Raw genomic sequence first — 23,979 nt, 5'->3', positions numbered from 1 at the left:
ATTTTAAAAATACCATAACAATTTAAAAAAATTATTTGTAGCATAGCTAAAATGTTTCCTTAAGGTAAATTTTTGGTCCAAGTATGCATATTTGGAATTTTCAGTGCCAAGATTTATGGGTTCCTATAGAGTTTTAACTTTTCTGATAGCTGGAACCTAAGACTTGTCTCATACTGTGTGCAACTTAAGCATACAGACCAAGAAGAAAGAAAAAAACAAAAACCTGCAATTAATTGTTGACCTTTTTGTTTGTCAAAAAGAGACTATTCTTTTAAGCCACTCATTGTTTCTTAGAAAAAAGCATGGTAAGAGAAAAACCTGTAATTTCATTTTGACTGTTTTTTATTTGTCAAAATGAGACTTCTTTGCAGCCACTCAAAGTTACTTAGACAAAATGGAATCTACAGTTTACCCAATTTACCACCAAATGGTTGACAGTTTACTAAATATGCATAAGTATATACTTTTTTTATGGATTGGCAAAAGAAAAATTCACTTGATGCTTTTGATTTAGGCAATTGACATCAATCAGATAATGGAACCATGGGATTTAAAAGAACCTGAGAAGATGGGCTCGTCTGCGATTTAATCCCAGGACCTCTCGCACCCTAAGCGAGAATCATACCCCTATACCAACGAGCCTACTGTTCATGTATTTTCATGTATACTAATGAAATTGGAAGTGAAACTGTTGGAATACATTAGTATTTTAAAATACTATCAGATAATTGAACTAAGCACTTTTAAAGAACCTGAGAAAACATGCTCATCCAGGATATGAACCTGGCACCTTTTGCACCCGAAGCAAGAATCATACACCCAGACCAACAAGCCACTAGCCAAATAACTTCTTATTCAGTTTTTACCATTTTTAAAGTAAAACTCAAATTATTTAAGAAAAAATGCAAATAGCTGGAGAAAACACAATTTCATTTAATGAAGATAAAACATTTTAAAAATAACATAACAACTTAAAACAAAAAATGTGTATGTAGCATTGCAAAAATAATAACTTAAGGTTACTTGTTATCCAAGTATGTATATTAGAAATGTGCAGTGCCAATATTTAGAGGTCCCAATAGAGTTTGGACTTTTTTTGATAGTTGGAACCTAAGACTTGTCGCCTACTGTGTGCAACTCAAGCATGCAGACCCAGAAGAAAGACAAAATAAACACCTGCAATTTATTGTTGATCTTTTTGTTAGTCATAATGAGACTATTCTTTTAAGCCACTCAGGGTTATTTAGAAAAAAGAAAGGTAAGAGAAAAACCTGTAATTTAATTTTGACAGTTTTTTGTTTGTCAAAATTAGACTTTTAAGCCACTCAAGGTTACTTAGACAAAATGGAATCTATAGTTTACCCAATATACCACCAAATGGTTGACATTTTACTAAGTATGCATAAGTATATACCTTTAAAAGATGGGCTCATCCAGGATTTGTACCGGGGATCTCTCGCACCCTAAGCAAGAATCAACGAGCCCACTGTGCATGTCTTTTTTATGTATATTAATGAAATTGTAAGTAAAACTGTTTGTATACATTAGTGAGTATTTTAAAATACTATTAAATACTATCAGATATTAAGGACTTTAAAAGTACATGAAGAGATGGGCTCGTCCGGGATTTGAACCCGGGACCTCTCGCACCCAAAGCGAGAATCATACCCCTAGACCAACGAGCCATCTGCCCAAGATATTCTCATTCAGATTTTACCATTTTTAAAGTAAAACTCAAATTATTTAATAAAAAAATGCAATAAGCTGGAAAAAAAGATGTTACATTTTAAAAATACCATAACAATTTAAAAAAATTATTTGTAGCATAGCTAAAATGTTTCCTTAAGGAAAATTTTTGGTCCAAGTATGCATATTTGGAATTTTCAGTGCCAAGATTTATGGGTTCCTATAGAGTTTTAACTTTTCTGATAGCTGGAACCTAAGACTTGTCTCATACTGTGTGCAACTTAAGCATACAGACCAAGAAGAAAGAAAAAAACAAAAACCTGCAATTAATTGTTGACCTTTTTGTTTGTAAAAAAGAGACTATTCTTTTAAGCCACTCATTGTTTCTTAGAAAAAAGCATGGTAAGAGAAAAACCTGTAATTTCATTTTGACTTTTTTATTTGTCAAAATGAGACTTCTTTGCAGCCACTCAAAGTTACTTAGACAAAATGGAATCTACAGTTTACCCAATATACCACCAAATGGTTGACAGTTTACTATATATGCATAAGTATATACTTTTTTTTATGGATTGGCAAAAGAAAAATTCACTTGATGCTTTTGACTCAGGCAATTGACATCAATCAGATAATGGAACCATGGGATTTAAAAGAACCTGAGAAGATGGGCTCGTCTGCGATTTAATCCCAGGACCTCTCACACCCTAAGCGAGAATCATACCCCTATACCAACGAGCCTACTGTTCATGTATTTTCATGTATACTAATGAAATTGGAAGTGAAACTGTTGGAATACATTAGTATTTTAAAATACTATCAGATAATTGAACTAAGCACTTTTAAAGAACCTGAGAAAACAGGCTCATCCAGGAGATGAACCTGGCACCTTTTGCACCCGAAGCAAGAATCATACACCCAGACCAACAAGCCACCAGCCAAATAATTTCTTATTCAGTTTTTACCATTTTTAAAGTAAAACTCAAATTATTTAAGAAAAAATGCAAATAGCTGGAGAAAAAACAATTTCATTTAATGAAGATGAAACATTTTAAAAATAACATAACAACTTAAAACAAAAAAATGTGTATGTAGCATTGCAAAAATAATAACTTAAGGTTACTTGTTATCCAAGTATGTATATTAGAAATGTGCAGTGCCAATATTTAGAGGTCCCAATAGAGTTTGGACTTTTTTTGATAGTTGGAACCTAAGACTTGTCACATACTGTGTGCAACTCAAGCATGCAGACCCAGAAGAAAGACAAAATAAACACCTGCAATTTATTGTTGATCTTTTTGTTAGTCATAATGAGACTATTCTTTTAAGCCACTCAGGGTTATTTAGAAAAAAGAAAGGTAAGAGAAAAACCTGTAATTTAATTTTGACAGTTTTTTGTTTGTCAAAATTAGACTTTTAAGCCACTCAAGGTTACTTAGACAAAATGGAATCTATAGTTTACCCAATATACCACCAAATGGTTGACATTTTACTAAGTATGCATAAGTATATACCTTTAAAAGATGGGCTCATCCGGGATTTGTACCGGGGATCTCTCGCACCCTAAGCAAGAATCAACGAGCCCACTGTGCATGTCTTTTTTATGTATATTAATGAAATTGTAAGTAAAACTGTTTGTATACATTAGTGAGTATTTTAAAATGCTATTAAATACTATCAGATATTAAAGACTTTAAAAATACATGAAGAGATGGGCTCGTCCAGGATTTGAACCCGGGACCTCTCACACCCAAAGCGAGAATCATACCACTAGACCAACAAGCCATCTGCCTAAGGTCTTCTCATTCAGATTTTACCATTTTTTAAGTAAAACTCAAATTATTTAATAAAAAAATGCAATAAGCTGGAAAAAAAGATGTTACATTTTAAAAATACCATAACAATTAAAAAAATTATTTGTAGCATAGCTAAAATGTTTCCTTAAGGTAGATTTTTGGTCCAAGTATGCATATTTGGAAATTTCAGTGCCAAGATTTATGGGTTCCTATAGAGTTTTAACTTTTCTGATAGCTGGAACCTAAGACTTGTCTCATACTGTGTGCAACTTAAGCATACAGACCAAGAAGAAAGAAAAAAACAAAAACCTGCAATTAATTGTTGACCTTTTTGTTTGTCAAAAAGAGACTATTCTTTTAAGCCACACATTGTTTCTTAGAAAAAAGCATGGTAAGAGAAAAACCTGTAATTTCATTTTGACTGTTTTTTATTTGTCAAAATGAGACTTCTTTGCAGCCACTCAAAGTTACTTAGACAAAATGGAATCTACAGTTTACCCAATATACCACCAAATGGTTGACAGTTTACTAAATATGCATAAGTATATACTTTTTTTATGGATTGGCAAAAGAAAAATTCACTTGATGCTTTTGATTTAGGCAATTGACATCAATCAGATAATGGAACCATGGGATTTAAAAGAACCTGAGAAGATGGGCTCGTCTGCGATTTAATCCCAGGACCTCTCGCACCCTAAGCGAGAATCATACCCCTATACCAACGAGCCTACTGTTCATGTATTTTCATGTATACTAATGAAATTGGAAGTGAAACTGTTGGAATACATTAGTATTTTAAAATACTATCAGATAATTGAACTAAGCACTTTTAAAGAACCTGAGAAAACAGGCTCATCCAGGATATGAACCTGGCACCTTTTGCACCCGAAGCAAGAATCATACACCCAGACCAACAAGCCACTAGCCAAATAATTTCTTATTCAGTTTTTACCATTTTTAAAGTAAAACTCAAATTATTTAAGAAAAAATGCAAATAGCTGGAGAAAACACAATTTCATTTAATGAAGATAAAACATTTTAAAAATAACATAACAACTTAAAACAAAAAATGTGTATGTAGCATTGCAAACATAATAACTTAAGGTTACTTGTTATCCAAGTATGTATATTAGAAATGTGCAGTGCCAATATTTAGAGGTCCCAATAGAGTTTGGACTTTTTTTGATAGTTGGAACCTAAGACTTGTCACATACTGTGTGCAACTCAAGCATGCAGACCCAGAAGAAAGACAAAATAAACACCTGCAATTTATTGTTGATCTTTTTGTTAGTCATAATGAGACTATTCTTTTAAGCCACTCAGGGTTATTTAGAAAAAAGAAAGGTAAGAGAAAAACCTGTAATTTAATTTTGACAGTTTTTTGTTTGTCAAAATTAGACTTTTAAGCCACTCAAGGTTACTTAGACAAAATGGAATCTATAGTTTACCCAATATACCACCAAATGGTTGACATTTTACTAAGTATGCAGAAGTATATACCTTTAAAAGATGGGCTCATCCAAGATTTGTACCGGGGATCTCTCGCACCCTAAGCAAGAACCAACGAGCCCACTGTGCATGTCTTTTTTATGTATATTAATGAAATTGTAAGTAAAACTGTTTGTATACATTAGTGAGTATTTTAAAATACTATTAAATACTATCAGATATTAAGGACTTTAAAAGTACATGAAGAGATGGGCTCGTCCGGGATTTGAACCCGGGACCTCTCGCACCCAAAGCGAGAATCATACCCCTAGACCAACGAGCCATCTGCCCAAGGTCTTCTCATTCAGATTTTACCATTTTTAAAGTAAAACTCAAATTATTTAATAAAAAAATGCAATAAGCTGGAAAAAAAGATGTTACATTTTAAAAATACCATAACAATTTAAAAAAATTATTTGTAGCATAGCTAAAATGTTTCCTTAAGGTAAATTTTTGGTCCAAGTATGCATATTTGGAATTTTCAGTGCCAAGATTTATGGGTTCCTATAGAGTTTTAACTTTTCTGATAGCTGGAACCTAAGACTTGTCTCATACTGTGTGCAACTTAAGCATACAGACCAAGAAGAAAGAAAAAAACAAAAACCTGCAATTAATTGTTGACCTTTTTGTTTGTCAAAAAGAGACTATTCTTTTAAGCCACTCATTGTTCCTTAGAAAAAAGCATGGTAAGAGAAAAACCTGTAATTTCATTTTGACTGTTTTTTATTTGTCAAAATGAGACTTCTTTGCAGCCACTCAAAGTTACTTAGACAAAATGGAATCTACAGTTTACCCAATATACCACCAAATGGTTGACAGTTTACTAAATATGCATAAGTATATACTTTTTTTATGGATTGGCAAAAGAAAAATTCACTTGATGCTTTTGATTTAGGCAATTGACATCAATCAGATAATGGAACCATGGGATTTAAAAGAACCTGAGAAGATGGGCTCGTATGCGATTTAATCCCAGGACCTCTCGCACCCTAAGCGAGAATCATACCCCTTTACCAACGAGTCTACTGTTCATGTATTTTCATGTATACTAATGAAATTGGAAGTGAAACTGTTGGAATACATTAGTATTTTAACATACTATCAGATAATTGAACTAAGCACTTTTAAAGAACCTGAGAAAACAGGCTCATCCAGGATATGAACCTGGCACCTTTTGCACCCGAAGCAAGAATCATACACCCAGACCAACAAGCCACTAGCCAAATAATTTCTTATTCAGTTTTTACCATTTTTAAAGTAAAACTCAAATTATTTAAGAAAAAATGCAAATAGCTGGAGAAAACACAATTTCATTTAATAAAGATAAAACATTTTAAAAATAACATAACAACTTAAAACAAAAAATGTGTATGTAGCATTGCAAACATAATAACTTAAGGTTACTTGTTATCCAAGTATGTATATTAGAAATGTGCAGTGCCAATATTTAGAGGTCCCAATAGAGTTTGGACTTTTTTTGATAGTTGGAACCTAAGACTTGTCACATACTGTGTGCAACTCAAGCATGCAGACCCAGAAGAAAGACAAAATAAACACCTGCAATTTATTGTTGATCTTTTTGTTAGTCATAATGAGACTATTCTTTTAAGCCACTCAGGGTTATTTAGAAAAAAGAAAGGTAAGAGAAAAACCTGTAATTTAATTTTGACAGTTTTTTGTTTGTCAAAATTAGACTTTTAAGCCACTCAAGGTTACTTAGACAAAATGGAATCTATAGTTTACCCAATATACCACCAAATGGTTGACATTTTACTAAGTATGCATAAGTATATACCTTTAAAAGATGGGCTCATCCAGGATTTGTACCGGGGATCTCTCGCACCCTAAGCAAGAATCAACGAGCCCACTGTGCATGTCTTTTTTATGTATATTAATGAAATTGTAAGTAAAACTGTTTGTATACATTAGTGAGTATTTTAAAATACTATTAAATACTATCAGATATTAAGGACTTTAAAAGTACATGAAGAGATGGGCTCGTCCGGGATTTGAACCCGGGACCTCTCGCACCCAAAGCGAGAATCATACCCCTAGACCAACGAGCCATCTGCCCAAGGTCTTCTCATTCAGATTTTACCATTTTTAAAGTAAAACTCAAATTATTTAATAAAAAAATGCAATAAGCTGGAAAAAAGATGTTACATTTTAAAAATACCATAACAATTAAAAAAATTATTTGTAGCATAGCTAAAATGTTTCCTTAAGGTAAATTTTTGGTCCAAGTATGCATATTTGGAAATTTCAGTGCCAAGATTTATGGGTTCCTATAGAGTTTTAACTTTTCTGATAGCTGGAACCTAAGACTTGTCTCATACTGTGTGCAACTTAAGCATACAGACCAAGAAGAAAGAAAAAAACAAAAACCTGCAATTAATTGTTGACCTTTTTGTTTGTCAAAAAGAGACTATTCGTTTAAGCCACTCATTGTTTCTTAGAAAAAAGCATGGTAAGAGAAAAACCTGTAATTTCATTTTGACTGTTTTTTATTTGTCAAAATGAGACTTCTTTGCAGCCACTCAAAGTTACTTAGACAAAATGGAATCTACAGTTTACCCAATATACCACCAAATGGTTGACAGTTTACTAAATATGCATAAGTATATACTTTTTTTATGGATTGGCAAAAGAAAAATTCACTTGATGCTTTTGATTTAGGCAATTGACATCAATCAGATAATGGAACCATGGGATTTAAAAGAACCTGAGAAGATGGGCTCGTATGCGATTTAATCCCAGGACCTCTCGCACCCTAAGCGAGAATCATACCCCTTTACCAACGAGTCTACTGTTCATGTATTTTCATGTATACTAATGAAATTGGAAGTGAAACTGTTGGAATACATTAGTATTTTAACATACTATCAGATAATTGAACTAAGCACTTTTAAAGAACCTGAGAAAACAGGCTCATCCAGGATATGAACCTGGCACCTTTTGCACCCGAAGCAAGAATCATACACCCAGACCAACAAGCCACTAGCCAAATAATTTCTTATTCAGTTTTTACCATTTTTAAAGTAAAACTCAAATTATTTAAGAAAAAATGCAAATAGCTGGAGAAAACACAATTTCATTTAATAAAGATAAAACATTTTAAAAATAACATAACAACTTAAAACAAAAAATGTGTATGTAGCATTGCAAACATAATAACTTAAGGTTACTTGTTATCCAAGTATGTATATTAGAAATGTGCAGTGCCAATATTTAGAGGTCCCAATAGAGTTTGGACTTTTTTTGATAGTTGGAACCTAAGACTTGTCACATACTGTGTGCAACTCAAGCATGCAGACCCAGAAGAAAGACAAAATAAACACCTGCAATTTATTGTTGATCTTTTTGTTAGTCATAATGAGACTATTCTTTTAAGCCACTCAGGGTTATTTAGAAAAAAGAAAGGTAAGAGAAAAACCTGTAATTTAATTTTGACAGTTTTTTGTTTGTCAAAATTAGACTTTTAAGCCACTCAAGGTTACTTAGACAAAATGGAATCTATAGTTTACCCAATATACCACCAAATGGTTGACATTTTACTAAGTATGCATAAGTATATACCTTTAAAAGATGGGCTCATCCAGGATTTGTACCGGGGATCTCTCGCACCCTAAGCAAGAATCAACGAGCCCACTGTGCATGTCTTTTTTATGTATATTAATGAAATTGTAAGTAAAACTGTTTGTATACATTAGTGAGTATTTTAAAATACTATTAAATACTATCAGATATTAAGGACTTTAAAAGTACATGAAGAGATGGGCTCGTCCGGGATTTGAACCCGGGACCTCTCGCACCCAAAGCGAGAATCATACCCCTAGACCAACGAGCCATCTGCCCAAGGTCTTCTCATTCAGATTTTACCATTTTTAAAGTAAAACTCAAATTATTTAATAAAAAAATGCAATAAGCTGGAAAAAAGATGTTACATTTTAAAAATACCATAACAATTAAAAAAATTATTTGTAGCATAGCTAAAATGTTTCCTTAAGGTAAATTTTTGGTCCAAGTATGCATATTTGGAAATTTCAGTGCCAAGATTTATGGGTTCCTATAGAGTTTTAACTTTTCTGATAGCTGGAACCTAAGACTTGTCTCATACTGTGTGCAACTTAAGCATACAGACCAAGAAGAAAGAAAAAAACAAAAACCTGCAATTAATTGTTGACCTTTTTGTTTGTCAAAAAGAGACTATTCGTTTAAGCCACTCATTGTTTCTTAGAAAAAAGCATGGTAAGAGAAAAACCTGTAATTTCATTTTGACTGTTTTTTATTTGTCAAAATGAGACTTCTTTGCAGCCACTCAAAGTTACTTAGACAAAATGGAATCTACAGTTTACCCAATATACCACCAAATGGTTGACAGTTTACTAAATATGCATAAGTATATACTTTTTTTATGGATTGGCAAAATAAAAATTCACTTGATGCTTTTGATTTAGGCAATTGACATCAATCAGATAATGGAACCATGGGATTTAAAAGAACCTGAGAAGATGGGCTCGTCTGCGATTTAATCCCAGGACCTCTCGCACCCTAAGCGAGAATCATACCCCTATACCAACGAGCCTACTGTTCATGTATTTTCATGTATACTAATGAAATTGGAAGTGAAACTGTTGGAATACATTAGTATTTTAAAATACTATCAGATAATTGAACTAAGCACTTTTAAAGAACCTGAGAAAACAGGCTCATCCAGGATATGAACCTGGCACCTTTTGCACCCGAAGCAAGAATCATACACCCAGACCAACAAGCCACTAGCCAAATAATTTCTTATTCAGTTTTTACCATTTTTAAAGTAAAACTCAAATTATTTAAGAAAAAATGCAAATAGCTGGAGAAAACACAATTTCATTTAATGAAGATAAAACATTTTAAAAATAACATAACAACTTAAAATAAAAAATGTGTATGTAGCATTGCAAAAATAATAACTTAAGGTTACTTGTTATCCAAGTATGTATATTAGAAATGTGCAGTGCCAATATATAGAGGTCCCAATAGAGTTTGGACTTTTTTTGATAGTTGGAACCTAAGACTTGTCACATACTGTGTGCAACTCAAGCATGCAGACCCAGAAGAAAGACAAAATAAACACCTGCAATTTATTGTTGATCTTTTTGTTAGTCATAATTAGACTATTCTTTTAAGCCACTCAAGGTTATTTAGAAAAAAGAAAGGTAAGAGAAAAACCTGTAATTTAATTTTGACAGTTTTTTGTTTGTCAAAATAAGACTTTTAAGCCACTCAAGGTTACTTAGACAAAATGGAATCTATAGCTTACCCAATATACCACCAAATGGTTGACATTTTACTAAGTATGCATAAGTATATACCTTTAAAAGATGGGCTCATCCAAGATTTGTACCGGGGATCTCTCGCACCCTAAGCAAGAATCAACGAGCCCACTGTGCATGTCTTTTGTATGTATATTAATGAAATTGTAAGTAAAACTGTTTGTATACATTAGTGAGTATTTTAAAATACTATTAAATACTATCAGATATTAAGGACTTTAAAAGTACATGAAGAGATGGGCTCGTCCGGGATTTGAACCCGGGACCTCTCGCACCCAAAGCGAGAATCATACCCCTAGACCAACGAGCCATCTGCCCAAGGTCTTCTCATTCAGATTTTACCATTTTTAAAGTAAAACTCAAATTATTTAATAAAAAAATGCAATAAGCTGGAAAAAAAGATGTTACATTTTAAAAATACCATAACAATTTAAAAAAATTATTTGTAGCATAGCTAAAATGTTTCCTTAAGGTAAATTTTTGGTCCAAGTATGCATATTTGGAAATTTCAGTGCCAAGATTTATGGGTTCCTATAGAGTTTTAACTTTTCTGATAGCTGGAACCAAAGACTTGTCTCATACTGTGTGCAACTTATGCATACAGACCAAGAAGAAAGAAAAAAACAAAAACCTGCAATTAATTGTTGACCTTTTTGTTTGTCAAAAAGAGACTATTCTTTTAAGCCACTCATTGTTTCTTAGAAAAAAGCATGGTAAGAGAAAAACCTGTAATTTCATTTTGACTGTTTTTTATTTGTCAAAATGAGACTTCTTTGCAGCCACTCAAAGTTACTTAGACAAAATGGAATCTACAGTTTACCCAATATACCACCAAATGGTTGACAGTTTACTAAATATGCATAAGTATATACTTTTTTTATGGATTGGCAAAAGAAAAATTCACTTGATGCTTTTGACTCAGGCAATTGACATCAATCAGATAATGGAACCATGGGATTTAAAAGAACCTGAGAAGATGGGCTCGTCTGCGATATAATCCCAGGACCTCTCACACCCTAAGCGAGAATCATACCCCTATACCAACGAGCCTACTGTTCATGTATTTTCATGTATACTAATGAAATTGGAAGTGAAACTGTTGGAATACATTAGTATTTTAAAATACTATCAGATAATTGAACTAAGCACTTTTAAAGAACCTGAGAAAACAGGCTCATCCAGGATATGAACCTGGCACCTTTTGCACCCGAAGCAAGAATCATACACCCAGACCAACAAGCCACTAGCCAAATAATTTCTTATTCAGTTTTTACCATTTTTAAAGTAAAACTCAAATTATTTAAGAAAAAATGCAAATAGCTGGAGAAAACACAATTTCATTTAATGAAGATGAAACATTTTAAAAATAACATAACAACTTAAAACAAAAAAATGTGTATGTAGCATTGCAAAAATAATAACTTAAGGTTACTTGTTATCCAAGTATGTATATTAGAAATGTGCAGTGCCAATATTTAGAGGTCCCAATAGAGTTTGGACTTTTTTTGATAGTTGGAACCTAAGACTTGTCACATACTGTGTGCAACTCAAGCATGCAGACCCAGAAGAAAGACAAAATAAACACCTGCAATTTATTGTTGATCTTTTTGTTAGTCATAATGAGACTATTCTTTTAAGCCACTCAGGGTTATTTAGAAAAAAGAAAGGTAAGAGAAAAACCTGTAATTTAATTTTGACAGTTTTTTGTTTGTCAAAATTAGACTTTTAAGCCACTCAAGGTTACTTAGACAAAATGGAATCTATAGTTTACCCAATATACCACCAAATGGTTGACATTTTACTAAGTATGCATAAGTATATACCTTTAAAAGATGGGCTCATCCGGGATTTGTACCGGGGATCTCTCGCACCCTAAGCAAGAATCAACGAGCCCACTGTGCATGTCTTTTTTATGTATATTAATGAAATTGTAAGTAAAACTGTTTGTATACATTAGTGAGTATTTTAAAATACTATTAAATACTATCAGATATTAAGGACTTTAAAAGTACATGAAGAGATGGGCTCGTCCTGGATTTGAACCCGGGACCTCTCGCACCCAAAGCGAGAATCATTCCCCTAGACCAACGAGCCATCTGCCCAAGGTCTTCTCATTCAGATTTTACCATTTTTAAAGTAAAACTCAAATTATTTAATAAAAAATGCAATAAGCTGGAAAAAAAGATGTTACATTTTAAAAATACCATAACAATTTAAAAAAATTATTTGTAGCATAGCTAAAATGTTTCCTTAAGGTAAATTTTTGGTCCAAGTATGCATATTTGGAAATTTCAGTGCCAAGATTTATGGGTTCCTATAGAGTTTTAACTTTTCTGATAGCTGGAACCTAAGACTTGTCTCATACTGTGTGCAACTTCAGCATACAGACCAAGAAGAAAGAAAAAAACAAAAACCTGCAATTAATTAATGACCTTTTTGTTTGTCAAAAAGAGACTATTCTTTTAAGCCACTCATTGTTTCTTAGAAAAAAGCATGGTAAGAGAAAAACCTGTAATTTCATTTTGACTTTTTTATTTGTCAAAATGAGACTTCTTTGCTGCCACTCAAAGTTACTTAGACAAAATGGAATCTACAGTTTACCCAATATACCACCAAATGGTTGACAGTTTACTAAATATGCATAAGTAAATACTTTTTTTTATGGATTGTCAAAAGAAAAATTCACTTGATGCTTTTGACTCAGGCCATTGACATCAATCAGATAATGGAACCATGGGATTTAAAAGAACCTGAGAAGATGGGCTCGTCTGCGATTTAATCCCAGGACCTCTCGCACCCTAAGCGAGAATCATACCCCTTTACCAACGAGCCTACTGTTCATGTATTTTCATGTACACTAATGAAATTGGAAGTGAAAATGTTGGAATACATTAGTATTTTAACATACTATCAGATAATTGAACTAAGCACTTTTAAAGAACCTGAGAAAACAGGCTCATCCAGGATATGAACCTGGCACCTTTTGCACCCGAAGCAAGAATCATACACCCAGACCAACAAGCCACTAGCCAAATAATTTCTTATTCAGTTTTTACCATTTTTAAAGTAAAACTCAAATTATTTAAGAAAAAATGCAAATAACTGGAGAAAACACAATTTCATTTAATGAAGATGAAACATTGTAAAAATAACATAACAACTTAAAACAAAAAATGTGTATGTAGCATTGCAAAAATAATAACTTAAGGTTACTTGTTATCCAAGTATGTATATTAGAAATGTGCAGTGCCAATATTTAGAGGTCCCAATAGAGTTTGGACTTTTTTTGATAGTTGGAACCTAAGACTTGTCACATACTGTGTGCAACTCAAGCATGCAGACCCAGAAGAAAGACAAAATAAAACACCTGCAATTTATTGTTGATCTTTTTGTTAGTCATAATGAGACTATTTTTTTAAAACCACTCAGGGTTATTTAGAAAAAAGAAAGGTAAGAGAAAAACCTGTAATTTAATTTTGACAGTTTTTTGTTTGTCAAAATTAGACTTTTAAGCCACTCAAGGTTACTTAGACAAAATGGAATCTATAGTTTACCCAATATACCACCAAATGGTTGACATTTTACTAAGTATGCATAAGTATATACCTTTAAAAGATGGGCTCATCCAGGATTTGTACCGGGGATCTCTCGCACCCTAAGCAAGAATCAACGAGCCCACTGTGCATGTCTTTTTTATGTATATTAATGAAATTGTAAGTAAAACTGTTTGTATACATTAGTGAGTATTTTAAAATACTATTAAATACTATCAGATATTAAGGACTTTAAAAGTACATGAAGAGATGGGCTCGTCCGGGATTTGAACCCGGGACCTCTCGCACCCAAAGCGAGAATCATACCCCTAGACCAACGAGCCATCTGCCCAAGGTCTTCTCATTCAGATTTTACCATTTTTAAAGTAAAACTCAAATTATTTAATAAAAAAATGCAATAAGCTGGAAAAAAGATGTTACATTTTAAAAATACCATAACAATTAAAAAAATTATTTGTAGCATAGCTAAAATGTTTCCTTAAGGTAAATTTTTGGTCCAAGTATGCATATTTGGAAATTTCAGTGCCAAGATTTATGGGTTCCTATAGAGTTTTAACTTTTCTGATAGCTGGAACCTAAGACTTGTCTCATACTGTGTGCAACTTAAGCATACAGACCAAGAAGAAAGAAAAAAACAAAAACCTGCAATTAATTGTTGACCTTTTTGTTTGTCAAAAAGAGACTATTCGTTTAAGCCACTCATTGTTTCTTAGAAAAAAGCATGGTAAGAGAAAAACCTGTAATTTCATTTTGACTGTTTTTTATTTGTCAAAATGAGACTTCTTTGCAGCCACTCAAAGTTACTTAGACAAAATGGAATCTACAGTTTACCCAATATACCACCAAATGGTTGACAGTTTACTAAATATGCATAAGTATATACTTTTTTTATGGATTGGCAAAATAAAAATTCACTTGATGCTTTTGATTTAGGCAATTGACATCAATCAGATAATGGAACCATGGGATTTAAAAGAACCTGAGAAGATGGGCTCGTCTGCGATTTAATCCCAGGACCTCTCGCACCCTAAGCGAGAATCATACCCCTATACCAACGAGCCTACTGTTCATGTATTTTCATGTATACTAATGAAATTGGAAGTGAAACTGTTGGAATACATTAGTATTTTAAAATACTATCAGATAATTGAACTAAGCACTTTTAAAGAACCTGAGAAAACAGGCTCATCCAGGATATGAACCTGGCACCTTTTGCACCCGAAGCAAGAATCATACACCCAGACCAACAAGCCACTAGCCAAATAATTTCTTATTCAGTTTTTACCATTTTTAAAGTAAAACTCAAATTATTTAAGAAAAAATGCAAATAGCTGGAGAAAACACAATTTCATTTAATGAAGATAAAACATTTTAAAAATAACATAACAACTTAAAATAAAAAATGTGTATGTAGCATTGCAAAAATAATAACTTAAGGTTACTTGTTATCCAAGTATGTATATTAGAAATGTGCAGTGCCAATATATAGAGGTCCCAATAGAGTTTGGACTTTTTTTGATAGTTGGAACCTAAGACTTGTCACATACTGTGTGCAACTCAAGCATGCAGACCCAGAAGAAAGACAAAATAAACACCTGCAATTTATTGTTGATCTTTTTGTTAGTCATAATTAGACTATTCTTTTAAGCCACTCAAGGTTATTTAGAAAAAAGAAAGGTAAGAGAAAAACCTGTAATTTAATTTTGACAGTTTTTTGTTTGTCAAAATAAGACTTTTAAGCCACTCAAGGTTACTTAGACAAAATGGAATCTATAGCTTACCCAATATACCACCAAATGGTTGACATTTTACTAAGTATGCATAAGTATATACCTTTAAAAGATGGGCTCATCCAAGATTTGTACCGGGGATCTCTCGCACCCTAAGCAAGAATCAACGAGCCCACTGTGCATGTCTTTTGTATGTATATTAATGAAATTGTAAGTAAAACTGTTTGTATACATTAGTGAGTATTTTAAAATACTATTAAATACTATCAGATATTAAGGACTTTAAAAGTACATGAAGAGATGGGCTCGTCCGGGATTTGAACCCGGGACCTCTCGCACCCAAAGCGAGAATCATACCCCTAGACCAACGAGCCATCTGCCCAAGGTCTTCTCATTCAGATTTTACCATTTTTAAAGTAAAACTCAAATTATTTAATAAAAAAATGCAATAAGCTGGAAAAAAAGATGTTACATTTTAAAAATACCATAACAATTTAAAAAAATTATTTGTAGCATAGCTAAAATGTTTCCTTAAGGTAAATTTTTGGTCCAAGTATGCATATTTGGAAATTTCAGTGCCAAGATTTATGGGTTCCTATAGAGTTTTAACTTTTCTGATAGCTGGAACCAAAGACTTGTCTCATACTGTGTGCAACTTATGCATACAGACCAAGAAGAAAGAAAAAAACAAAAACCTGCAATTAATTGTTGACCTTTTTGTTTGTCAAAAAGAGACTATTCTTTTAAGCCACTCATTGTTTCTTAGAAAAAAGCATGGTAAGAGAAAAACCTGTAATTTCATTTTGACTGTTTTTTATTTGTCAAAATGAGACTTCTTTGCAGCCACTCAAAGTTACTTAGACAAAATGGAATCTACAGTTTACCCAATATACCACCAAATGGTTGACAGTTTACTAAATATGCATAAGTATATACTTTTTTTATGGATTGGCAAAAGAAAAATTCACTTGATGCTTTTGACTCAGGCAATTGACATCAATCAGATAATGGAACCATGGGATTTAAAAGAACCTGAGAAGATGGGCTCGTCTGCGATATAATCCCAGGACCTCTCACACCCTAAGCGAGAATCATACCCCTATACCAACGAGCCTACTGTTCATGTATTTTCATGTATACTAATGAAATTGGAAGTGAAACTGTTGGAATACATTAGTATTTTAAAATACTATCAGATAATTGAACTAAGCACTTTTAAAGAACCTGAGAAAACAGGCTCATCCAGGATATGAACCTGGCACCTTTTGCACCCGAAGCAAGAATCATACACCCAGACCAACAAGCCACTAGCCAAATAATTTCTTATTCAGTTTTTACCATTTTTAAAGTAAAACTCAAATTATTTAAGAAAAAATGCAAATAGCTGGAGAAAACACAATTTCATTTAATGAAGATGAAACATTTTAAAAATAACATAACAACTTAAAACAAAAAAATGTGTATGTAGCATTGCAAAAATAATAACTTAAGGTTACTTGTTATCCAAGTATGTATATTAGAAATGTGCAGTGCCAATATTTAGAGGTCCCAATAGAGTTTGGACTTTTTTTGATAGTTGGAACCTAAGACTTGTCACATACTGTGTGCAACTCAAGCATGCAGACCCAGAAGAAAGACAAAATAAACACCTGCAATTTATTGTTGATCTTTTTGTTAGTCATAATGAGACTATTCTTTTAAGCCACTCAGGGTTATTTAGAAAAAAGAAAGGTAAGAGAAAAACCTGTAATTTAATTTTGACAGTTTTTTGTTTGTCAAAATTAGACTTTTAAGCCACTCAAGGTTACTTAGACAAAATGGAATCTATAGTTTACCCAATATACCACCAAATGGTTGACATTTTACTAAGTATGCATAAGTATATACCTTTAAAAGATGGGCTCATCCGGGATTTGTACCGGGGATCTCTCGCACCCTAAGCAAGAATCAACGAGCCCACTGTGCATGTCTTTTTTATGTATATTAATGAAATTGTAAGTAAAACTGTTTGTATACATTAGTGAGTATTTTAAAATACTATTAAATACTATCAGATATTAAGGACTTTAAAAGTACATGAAGAGATGGGCTCGTCCTGGATTTGAACCCGGGACCTCTCGCACCCAAAGCGAGAATCATTCCCCTAGACCAACGAGCCATCTGCCCAAGGTCTTCTCATTCAGATTTTACCATTTTTAAAGTAAAACTCAAATTATTTAATAAAAAATGCAATAAGCTGGAAAAAAAGATGTTACATTTTAAAAATACCATAACAATTTAAAAAAATTATTTGTAGCATAGCTAAAATGTTTCCTTAAGGTAAATTTTTGGTCCAAGTATGCATATTTGGAAATTTCAGTGCCAAGATTTATGGGTTCCTATAGAGTTTTAACTTTTCTGATAGCTGGAACCTAAGACTTGTCTCATACTGTGTGCAACTTCAGCATACAGACCAAGAAGAAAGAAAAAAACAAAAACCTGCAATTAATTAATGACCTTTTTGTTTGTCAAAAAGAGACTATTCTTTTAAGCCACTCATTGTTTCTTAGAAAAAAGCATGGTAAGAGAAAAACCTGTAATTTCATTTTGACTTTTTTATTTGTCAAAATGAGACTTCTTTGCTGCCACTCAAAGTTACTTAGACAAAATGGAATCTACAGTTTACCCAATATACCACCAAATGGTTGACAGTTTACTAAATATGCATAAGTAAATACTTTTTTTTATGGATTGTCAAAAGAAAAATTCACTTGATGCTTTTGACTCAGGCCATTGACATCAATCAGATAATGGAACCATGGGATTTAAAAGAACCTGAGAAGATGGGCTCGTCTGCGATTTAATCCCAGGACCTCTCGCACCCTAAGCGAGAATCATACCCCTTTACCAACGAGCCTACTGTTCATGTATTTTCATGTACACTAATGAAATTGGAAGTGAAAATGTTGGAATACATTAGTATTTTAACATACTATCAGATAATTGAACTAAGCACTTTTAAAGAACCTGAGAAAACAGGCTCATCCAGGATATGAACCTGGCACCTTTTGCACCCGAAGCAAGAATCATACACCCAGACCAACAAGCCACTAGCCAAATAATTTCTTATTCAGTTTTTACCATTTTTAAAGTAAAACTCAAATTATTTAAGAAAAAATGCAAATAACTGGAGAAAACACAATTTCATTTAATGAAGATGAAACATTGTAAAAATAACATAACAACTTAAAACAAAAAATGTGTATGTAGCATTGCAAAAATAATAACTTAAGGTTACTTGTTATCCAAGTATGTATATTAGAAATGTGCAGTGCCAATATTTAGAGGTCCCAATAGAGTTTGGACTTTTTTTGATAGTTGGAACCTAAGACTTGTCACATACTGTGTGCAACTCAAGCATGCAGACCCAGAAGAAAGACAAAATAAAACACCTGCAATTTATTGTTGATCTTTTTGTTAGTCATAATGAGACTATTCTTTTAAAACCACTCAGGGTTATTTAGAAAAAAGAAAGGTAAGAGAAAAACCTGTAATTTAATTTTGACAGTTTTTTGTTTGTCAAAATTAGACTTTTAAGCCACTCAAGGTAACTTAGACAAAATGGAATCTATAGTTTACCCAATATACCACCAAATGGTTGACATTTTACTAAGTATGCATAAGTATATACCTTTAAAAGATGGGCTCATCCGGGATTTGTACCGGGGATCTCTCGCACCCTAAGCAAGAATCAACGAGCCCACTGTGCATGTCTTTTTTATGTATATTAATGAAATTGTAAGTAAAACTGTTTGTATACATTAGTGAGTATTTTAAAATGCTATTAAATACTATCAGATATTAAGGACTTTAAAAGTACATGAAGAGATGGGCTCGTCCGGGATTTGAACCCGGAACCTCTCACACCCAAAGCGAGAATCATACCCCTAGACCAACAAGCCATCTGCCTAAGGTCTTCTCATTCAGATTTTACCATTTTTAAAGTAAAACTCAAATTATTTAATAAAAAAATGCAATAAGCTGGAAAAAAAGATGTTACATTTTAAAAATACCATAACAATTAAAAAAATTTTTTGTAGCATAGCTAAAATGTTTCCTTAAGGTAAATTTTTGGTCCAAGTATGCATATTTGGAAATTTCAGTGCCAAGATTTATGGGTTCCTATAGAGTTTTAACTTTTCTGATAGCTGGAACCTAAGACTTGTCTCATACTGTGTGCAACTTAAGCATACAGACCAAGAAGAAAGAAAAAAACAAAAACCTGCAATTAATTGTTGACCTTTTTGTTTGTCAAAAAGAGACTATTCTTTTAAGCCACTCATTGTTTCTTAGAAAAAAGCATGGTAAGAGAAAAACCTGTAATTTCATTTTGACTGTTTTTTATTTGTCAAAATGAGACTTCTTTGCAGCCACTCAAAGTTACTTAGACAAAATGGAATCTACAGTTTACCCAATATACCACCAAATGGTTGACAGTTTACTAAATATGCGTAAGTATATACTTTTTTTATGGATTGGCAAAATAAAAATTCACTTGATGCTTTTGATTTAGGCAATTGACATCAATCAGATAATGGAACCATGGGATTTAAAAGAACCTGAGAAGATGGGCTCGTCTGCGATTTAATCCCAGGACCTCTCGCACCCTAAGCGAGAATCATACCCCTATACCAACGAGCCTACTGTTCATGTATTTTCATGTATACTAATGAAATTGGAAGTGAAACTGTTGGAATACATTAGTATTTTAAAATACTATCAGATAATTGAACTAACCACTTTTAAAGAACCTGAGAAAACAGGCTCATCCAGGATATGAACCTGGCACCTTTTGCACCCGAAGCAAGAATCATACACCCAGACCAACAAGCCACTAGCCAAATAATTTCTTATTCAGTTTTTACCATTTTTAAAGTAAAACTCAAATTATTTAAGAAAAAATGCAAATAGCTGGAGAAAACACAATTTCATTTAATGAAGATAAAACATTTTAAAAATAACATAACAACTTAAAACAAAAAATGTGTATGTAGCATTGCAAAAATAATAACTTAAGGTTACTTGTTATCCAAGTATGTATATTAGAAATGTGCAGTGCCAATATTTAGAGGTCCCAATAGAGTTTGGACTTTTTTTGATAGTTGGAACCTAAGACTTGTCACATACTGTGTGCAACTCAAGCATGCAGACCCAGAAGAAAGACAAAATAAACACCTGCAATTTATTGTTGATCTTTTTGTTAGTCATAATGAGACTATTCTTTTAAGCCACTCAAGGTTATTTAGAAAAAAGAAAGGTAAGAGAAAAACCTGTAATTAAATTTTGACAGTTTTTTGTTTGTCAAAATTAGACTTTTAAGCCACTCAAGGTTACTTAGACAAAATGGAATCTATAGTTTACCCAATATACCACCAAATGGTTGACATTTTACTAAGTATGCATAAGTATATACCTTTAAAAGATGGGCTCATCCGGGATTTGTACCGGGGATCTCTCGCACCCTAAGCAAGAATCAACGAGCCCACTGTGCATGTCTTTTTTATGTATATTAATGAAATTGTAAGTAAAACTGTTTGTATACATTAGTGAGTATTTTAAAATACTATTAAATACTATCAGATATTAAGGACTTTAAAAGTACATGAAGAGATGGGCTCGTCCTGGATTTGAACCCGGGACCTCTCGCACCCAAAGCAAGAATCATTCTCCTAGACCAACGAGCCATCTGCCCAAAGTCTTCTCATTCAGATTTTACCATTTTTAAAGTAAAACTCAAATTATTTAATAAAAAATGCAATAAGCTGGAAAAAAAGATGTTACATTTTAAAAATACCATAACAATTTAAAAAAATTATTTGTAGCATAGCTAAAATGTTTCCTTAAGGTAAATTTTTGGTCCAAGTATGCATATTTGGAAATTTCAGTGCCAAGATTTATGGGTTCCTATAGAGTTTTAACTTTTCTGATAGCTGGAACCTAAGACTTGTCTCATACTGTGTGCAACTTAAGCATACAGACCAAGAAGAAAGAAAAAAACAAAAACCTGCAATTAATTAATGACCTTTTTGTTTGTCAAAAAGAGACTATTCTTTTAAGCCACTCATTGTTTCTTAGAAAAAAGCATGGTAAGAGAAAAACCTGTAATTTCATTTTGACTTTTTTATTTGTCAAAATGAGACTTCTTTGCTGCCACTCAAAGTTACTTAGACAAAATGGAATCTACAGTTTACCCAATATACCACCAAATGGTTGACAGTTTACTAAATATGCATAAGTATATACTTTTTTTATGGATTGGCAAAATAAAAATTCACTTGATGCTTTTGATTTAGGCAATTGACATCAATCAGATAATGGAACCATGGGATTTAAAAGAACCTGAGAAGATGGGCTCATCTGCGATTTAATCCCAGGACCTCTCGCACCCTAAGCGAGAATCATACCCCTATACCAACGAGCCTACTGTTCATGTATTTTCATGTATACTAATGAAATTGGAAGTGAAACTGTTGGAATACATTAGTATTTTAAAATACTATCAGATAATTGAACTAAGCACTTTTAAAGAACCTGAGAAAACAGGCTCATCCAGGATATGAACCTGGCACCTTTTGCACCCGAAGCAAGAATCATACACCCAGACCAACAAGCCACTAGCCAAATAATTTCTTATTCAGTTTTTACCATTTTTAAAGTAAAACTCAAATTATTTAAGAAAAAATGCAAATAGCTGGAGAAAACACAATTTCATTTAATGAAGATAAAACATTTTAAAAATAACATAACAACTTAAAACAAAAAATGTGTATGTAGCATTGCAAAAATAATAACTTAAGGTTACTTGTTATCCAAGTATGTATATTAGAAATGTGCAGTGCCAATATTTAGAGGTCCCAATAGAGTTTGGACTTTTTTTGATAGTTGGAACCTAAGACTTGTCACATACTGTGTGCAACTCAAGCATGCAGACCCAGAAGAAAGACAAAATAAACACCTGCAATTTATTGTTGATCTTTTTGTTAGTCATAATGAGACTATTCTTTTAAGCCACTCAAGGTTATTTAGAAAAAAGAAAGGTAAGAGAAAAACCTGTAATTTAATTTTGACAGTTTTTTGTTTGTCAAAATTAGACTTTTAAGCCACTCAAGGTTACTTAGACAAAATGGAATCTATAGTTTACCCAATATACCACCAAATGGTTGACATTTTACTAAGTATGCATAAGTATATACCTTTAAAAGATGGGCTCATCCAGGATTTGTACCGGGGATCTCTCGCACCCTAAGCAAGAATCAACGAGCCCACTGTGCATGTCTTTTTTATGTATATTAATGAAATTGTAAGTAAAACTGTTTGCATACATTAGTGAGTATTTTAAAATGCTATTAAATACTATCAGATATTAAGGACTTTAAAAGTACATGAAGAGATGGGCTCGTCCGGGATTTGAACCCGGGAGCTCTCGCACCCAAAGCGAGAATCATACCCCTAGACCAACGAGCCATCTGCCTAAGGTCTTCTCATTCAGATTTTACCATTTTTTAAGTAAAACTCAAATTATTTAATAAAAAAATGCAATAAGCTGGAAAAAAAGATGTTACATTTTAAAAATACCATAACAATTAAAAAAATTATTTGTAGCATAGCTAAAATGTTTCCTTAAGGTAAATTTTTGGTCCAAGTATGCATATTTGGAAATTTCAGTGCCAAGATTTATGGGTTCCTATAGAGTTTTAACTTTTCTGATAGCTGGAACCTAAGACTTGTCTCATACTGTGTGCAACTTAAGCATACAGACCAAAAAGAAAGAAAAAAACAAAAACCTGCAATTAATTGTTGACCTTTTTGTTTGTCAAAAAGAGACTATTCTTTTAAGCCACTCATTGTTTCTTAGAAAAAAGCATGGTAAGAGAAAAACCTGTAATTTCATTTTGACTGTTTTTTATTTGTCAAAATGAGACTTCTTTGCAGCCACTCAAAGTTACTTAGACAAAATGGAATCTACAGTTTACCCAATATACCACCAAATGGTTGACAGTTTACTAAATATGCATAAGTATATACTTTTTTTATGGATTGGCAAAATAAAAATTCACTTGATGCTTTTGATTTAGGCAATTGACATCAATCAGATAATGGAACCATGGGATTTAAAAGAACCTGAGAAGATGGGCTCATCTGCGATTTAATCCCAGGACCTCTCGCACCCTAAGCGAGAATCATACCCCTATACCAACGAGCCTACTGTTCATGTATTTTCATGTATACTAATGAAATTGGAAGTGAAACTGTTGGAATACATTAGTATTTTAAAATACTATCAGATAATTGAACTAAGCACTTTTAAAGAACCTGAGAAAACAGGCTCATCCAGGATATGAACCTGGCACCTTTTGCACCCGAAGCAAGA

At 32.7% G+C, this 23,979-nt stretch overlaps 12 non-coding genes across 12 annotated transcripts; all 12 read right to left on the bottom strand.

The window, feature by feature from the left end:
* Positions 1-1,613: 1,613 nt before the first annotated feature.
* TRNAP-UGG (transfer RNA proline (anticodon UGG)) lies at positions 1,614-1,685 on the bottom strand. Its single transcript has one exon. It is a non-coding gene; the product is annotated as a tRNA-Pro (tRNA).
* Positions 1,686-3,396: 1,711 nt separating this feature from the next.
* On the bottom strand, positions 3,397-3,468 carry TRNAP-UGG (transfer RNA proline (anticodon UGG)). Its single transcript has one exon. It is a non-coding gene; the product is annotated as a tRNA-Pro (tRNA).
* Positions 3,469-5,178: 1,710 nt separating this feature from the next.
* Positions 5,179-5,250, bottom strand: TRNAP-UGG (transfer RNA proline (anticodon UGG)). The gene has a single exon. It is a non-coding gene; the product is annotated as a tRNA-Pro (tRNA).
* Positions 5,251-6,961: 1,711 nt separating this feature from the next.
* Positions 6,962-7,033, bottom strand: TRNAP-UGG (transfer RNA proline (anticodon UGG)). The gene has a single exon. It is a non-coding gene; the product is annotated as a tRNA-Pro (tRNA).
* Positions 7,034-8,742: 1,709 nt separating this feature from the next.
* Positions 8,743-8,814, bottom strand: TRNAP-UGG (transfer RNA proline (anticodon UGG)). Its single transcript has one exon. It is a non-coding gene; the product is annotated as a tRNA-Pro (tRNA).
* Positions 8,815-10,523: 1,709 nt separating this feature from the next.
* TRNAP-UGG (transfer RNA proline (anticodon UGG)) lies at positions 10,524-10,595 on the bottom strand. The gene has a single exon. It is a non-coding gene; the product is annotated as a tRNA-Pro (tRNA).
* A 1,712-nt stretch (positions 10,596-12,307) lies between these two features.
* TRNAP-UGG (transfer RNA proline (anticodon UGG)) lies at positions 12,308-12,379 on the bottom strand. Its single transcript has one exon. It is a non-coding gene; the product is annotated as a tRNA-Pro (tRNA).
* Positions 12,380-14,090: 1,711 nt separating this feature from the next.
* On the bottom strand, positions 14,091-14,162 carry TRNAP-UGG (transfer RNA proline (anticodon UGG)). Its single transcript has one exon. It is a non-coding gene; the product is annotated as a tRNA-Pro (tRNA).
* A 1,709-nt stretch (positions 14,163-15,871) lies between these two features.
* Positions 15,872-15,943, bottom strand: TRNAP-UGG (transfer RNA proline (anticodon UGG)). Its single transcript has one exon. It is a non-coding gene; the product is annotated as a tRNA-Pro (tRNA).
* Positions 15,944-17,655: 1,712 nt separating this feature from the next.
* Positions 17,656-17,727, bottom strand: TRNAP-UGG (transfer RNA proline (anticodon UGG)). The gene has a single exon. It is a non-coding gene; the product is annotated as a tRNA-Pro (tRNA).
* Positions 17,728-19,438: 1,711 nt separating this feature from the next.
* TRNAP-UGG (transfer RNA proline (anticodon UGG)) lies at positions 19,439-19,510 on the bottom strand. Its single transcript has one exon. It is a non-coding gene; the product is annotated as a tRNA-Pro (tRNA).
* Positions 19,511-23,000: 3,490 nt separating this feature from the next.
* TRNAP-UGG (transfer RNA proline (anticodon UGG)) lies at positions 23,001-23,072 on the bottom strand. Its single transcript has one exon. It is a non-coding gene; the product is annotated as a tRNA-Pro (tRNA).
* Positions 23,073-23,979: the final 907 nt, after the last annotated feature.

Source organism: Pseudophryne corroboree, chromosome 3, assembly GCF_028390025.1.
Source record: "Pseudophryne corroboree isolate aPseCor3 chromosome 3, aPseCor3.hap2, whole genome shotgun sequence".
NCBI classification, from domain to species: domain Eukaryota; kingdom Metazoa; phylum Chordata; class Amphibia; order Anura; family Myobatrachidae; genus Pseudophryne; species Pseudophryne corroboree.
Note: the sequence above shows the minus strand (reverse complement) of the source record. Positions and strands in the feature narration are given on the sequence as shown.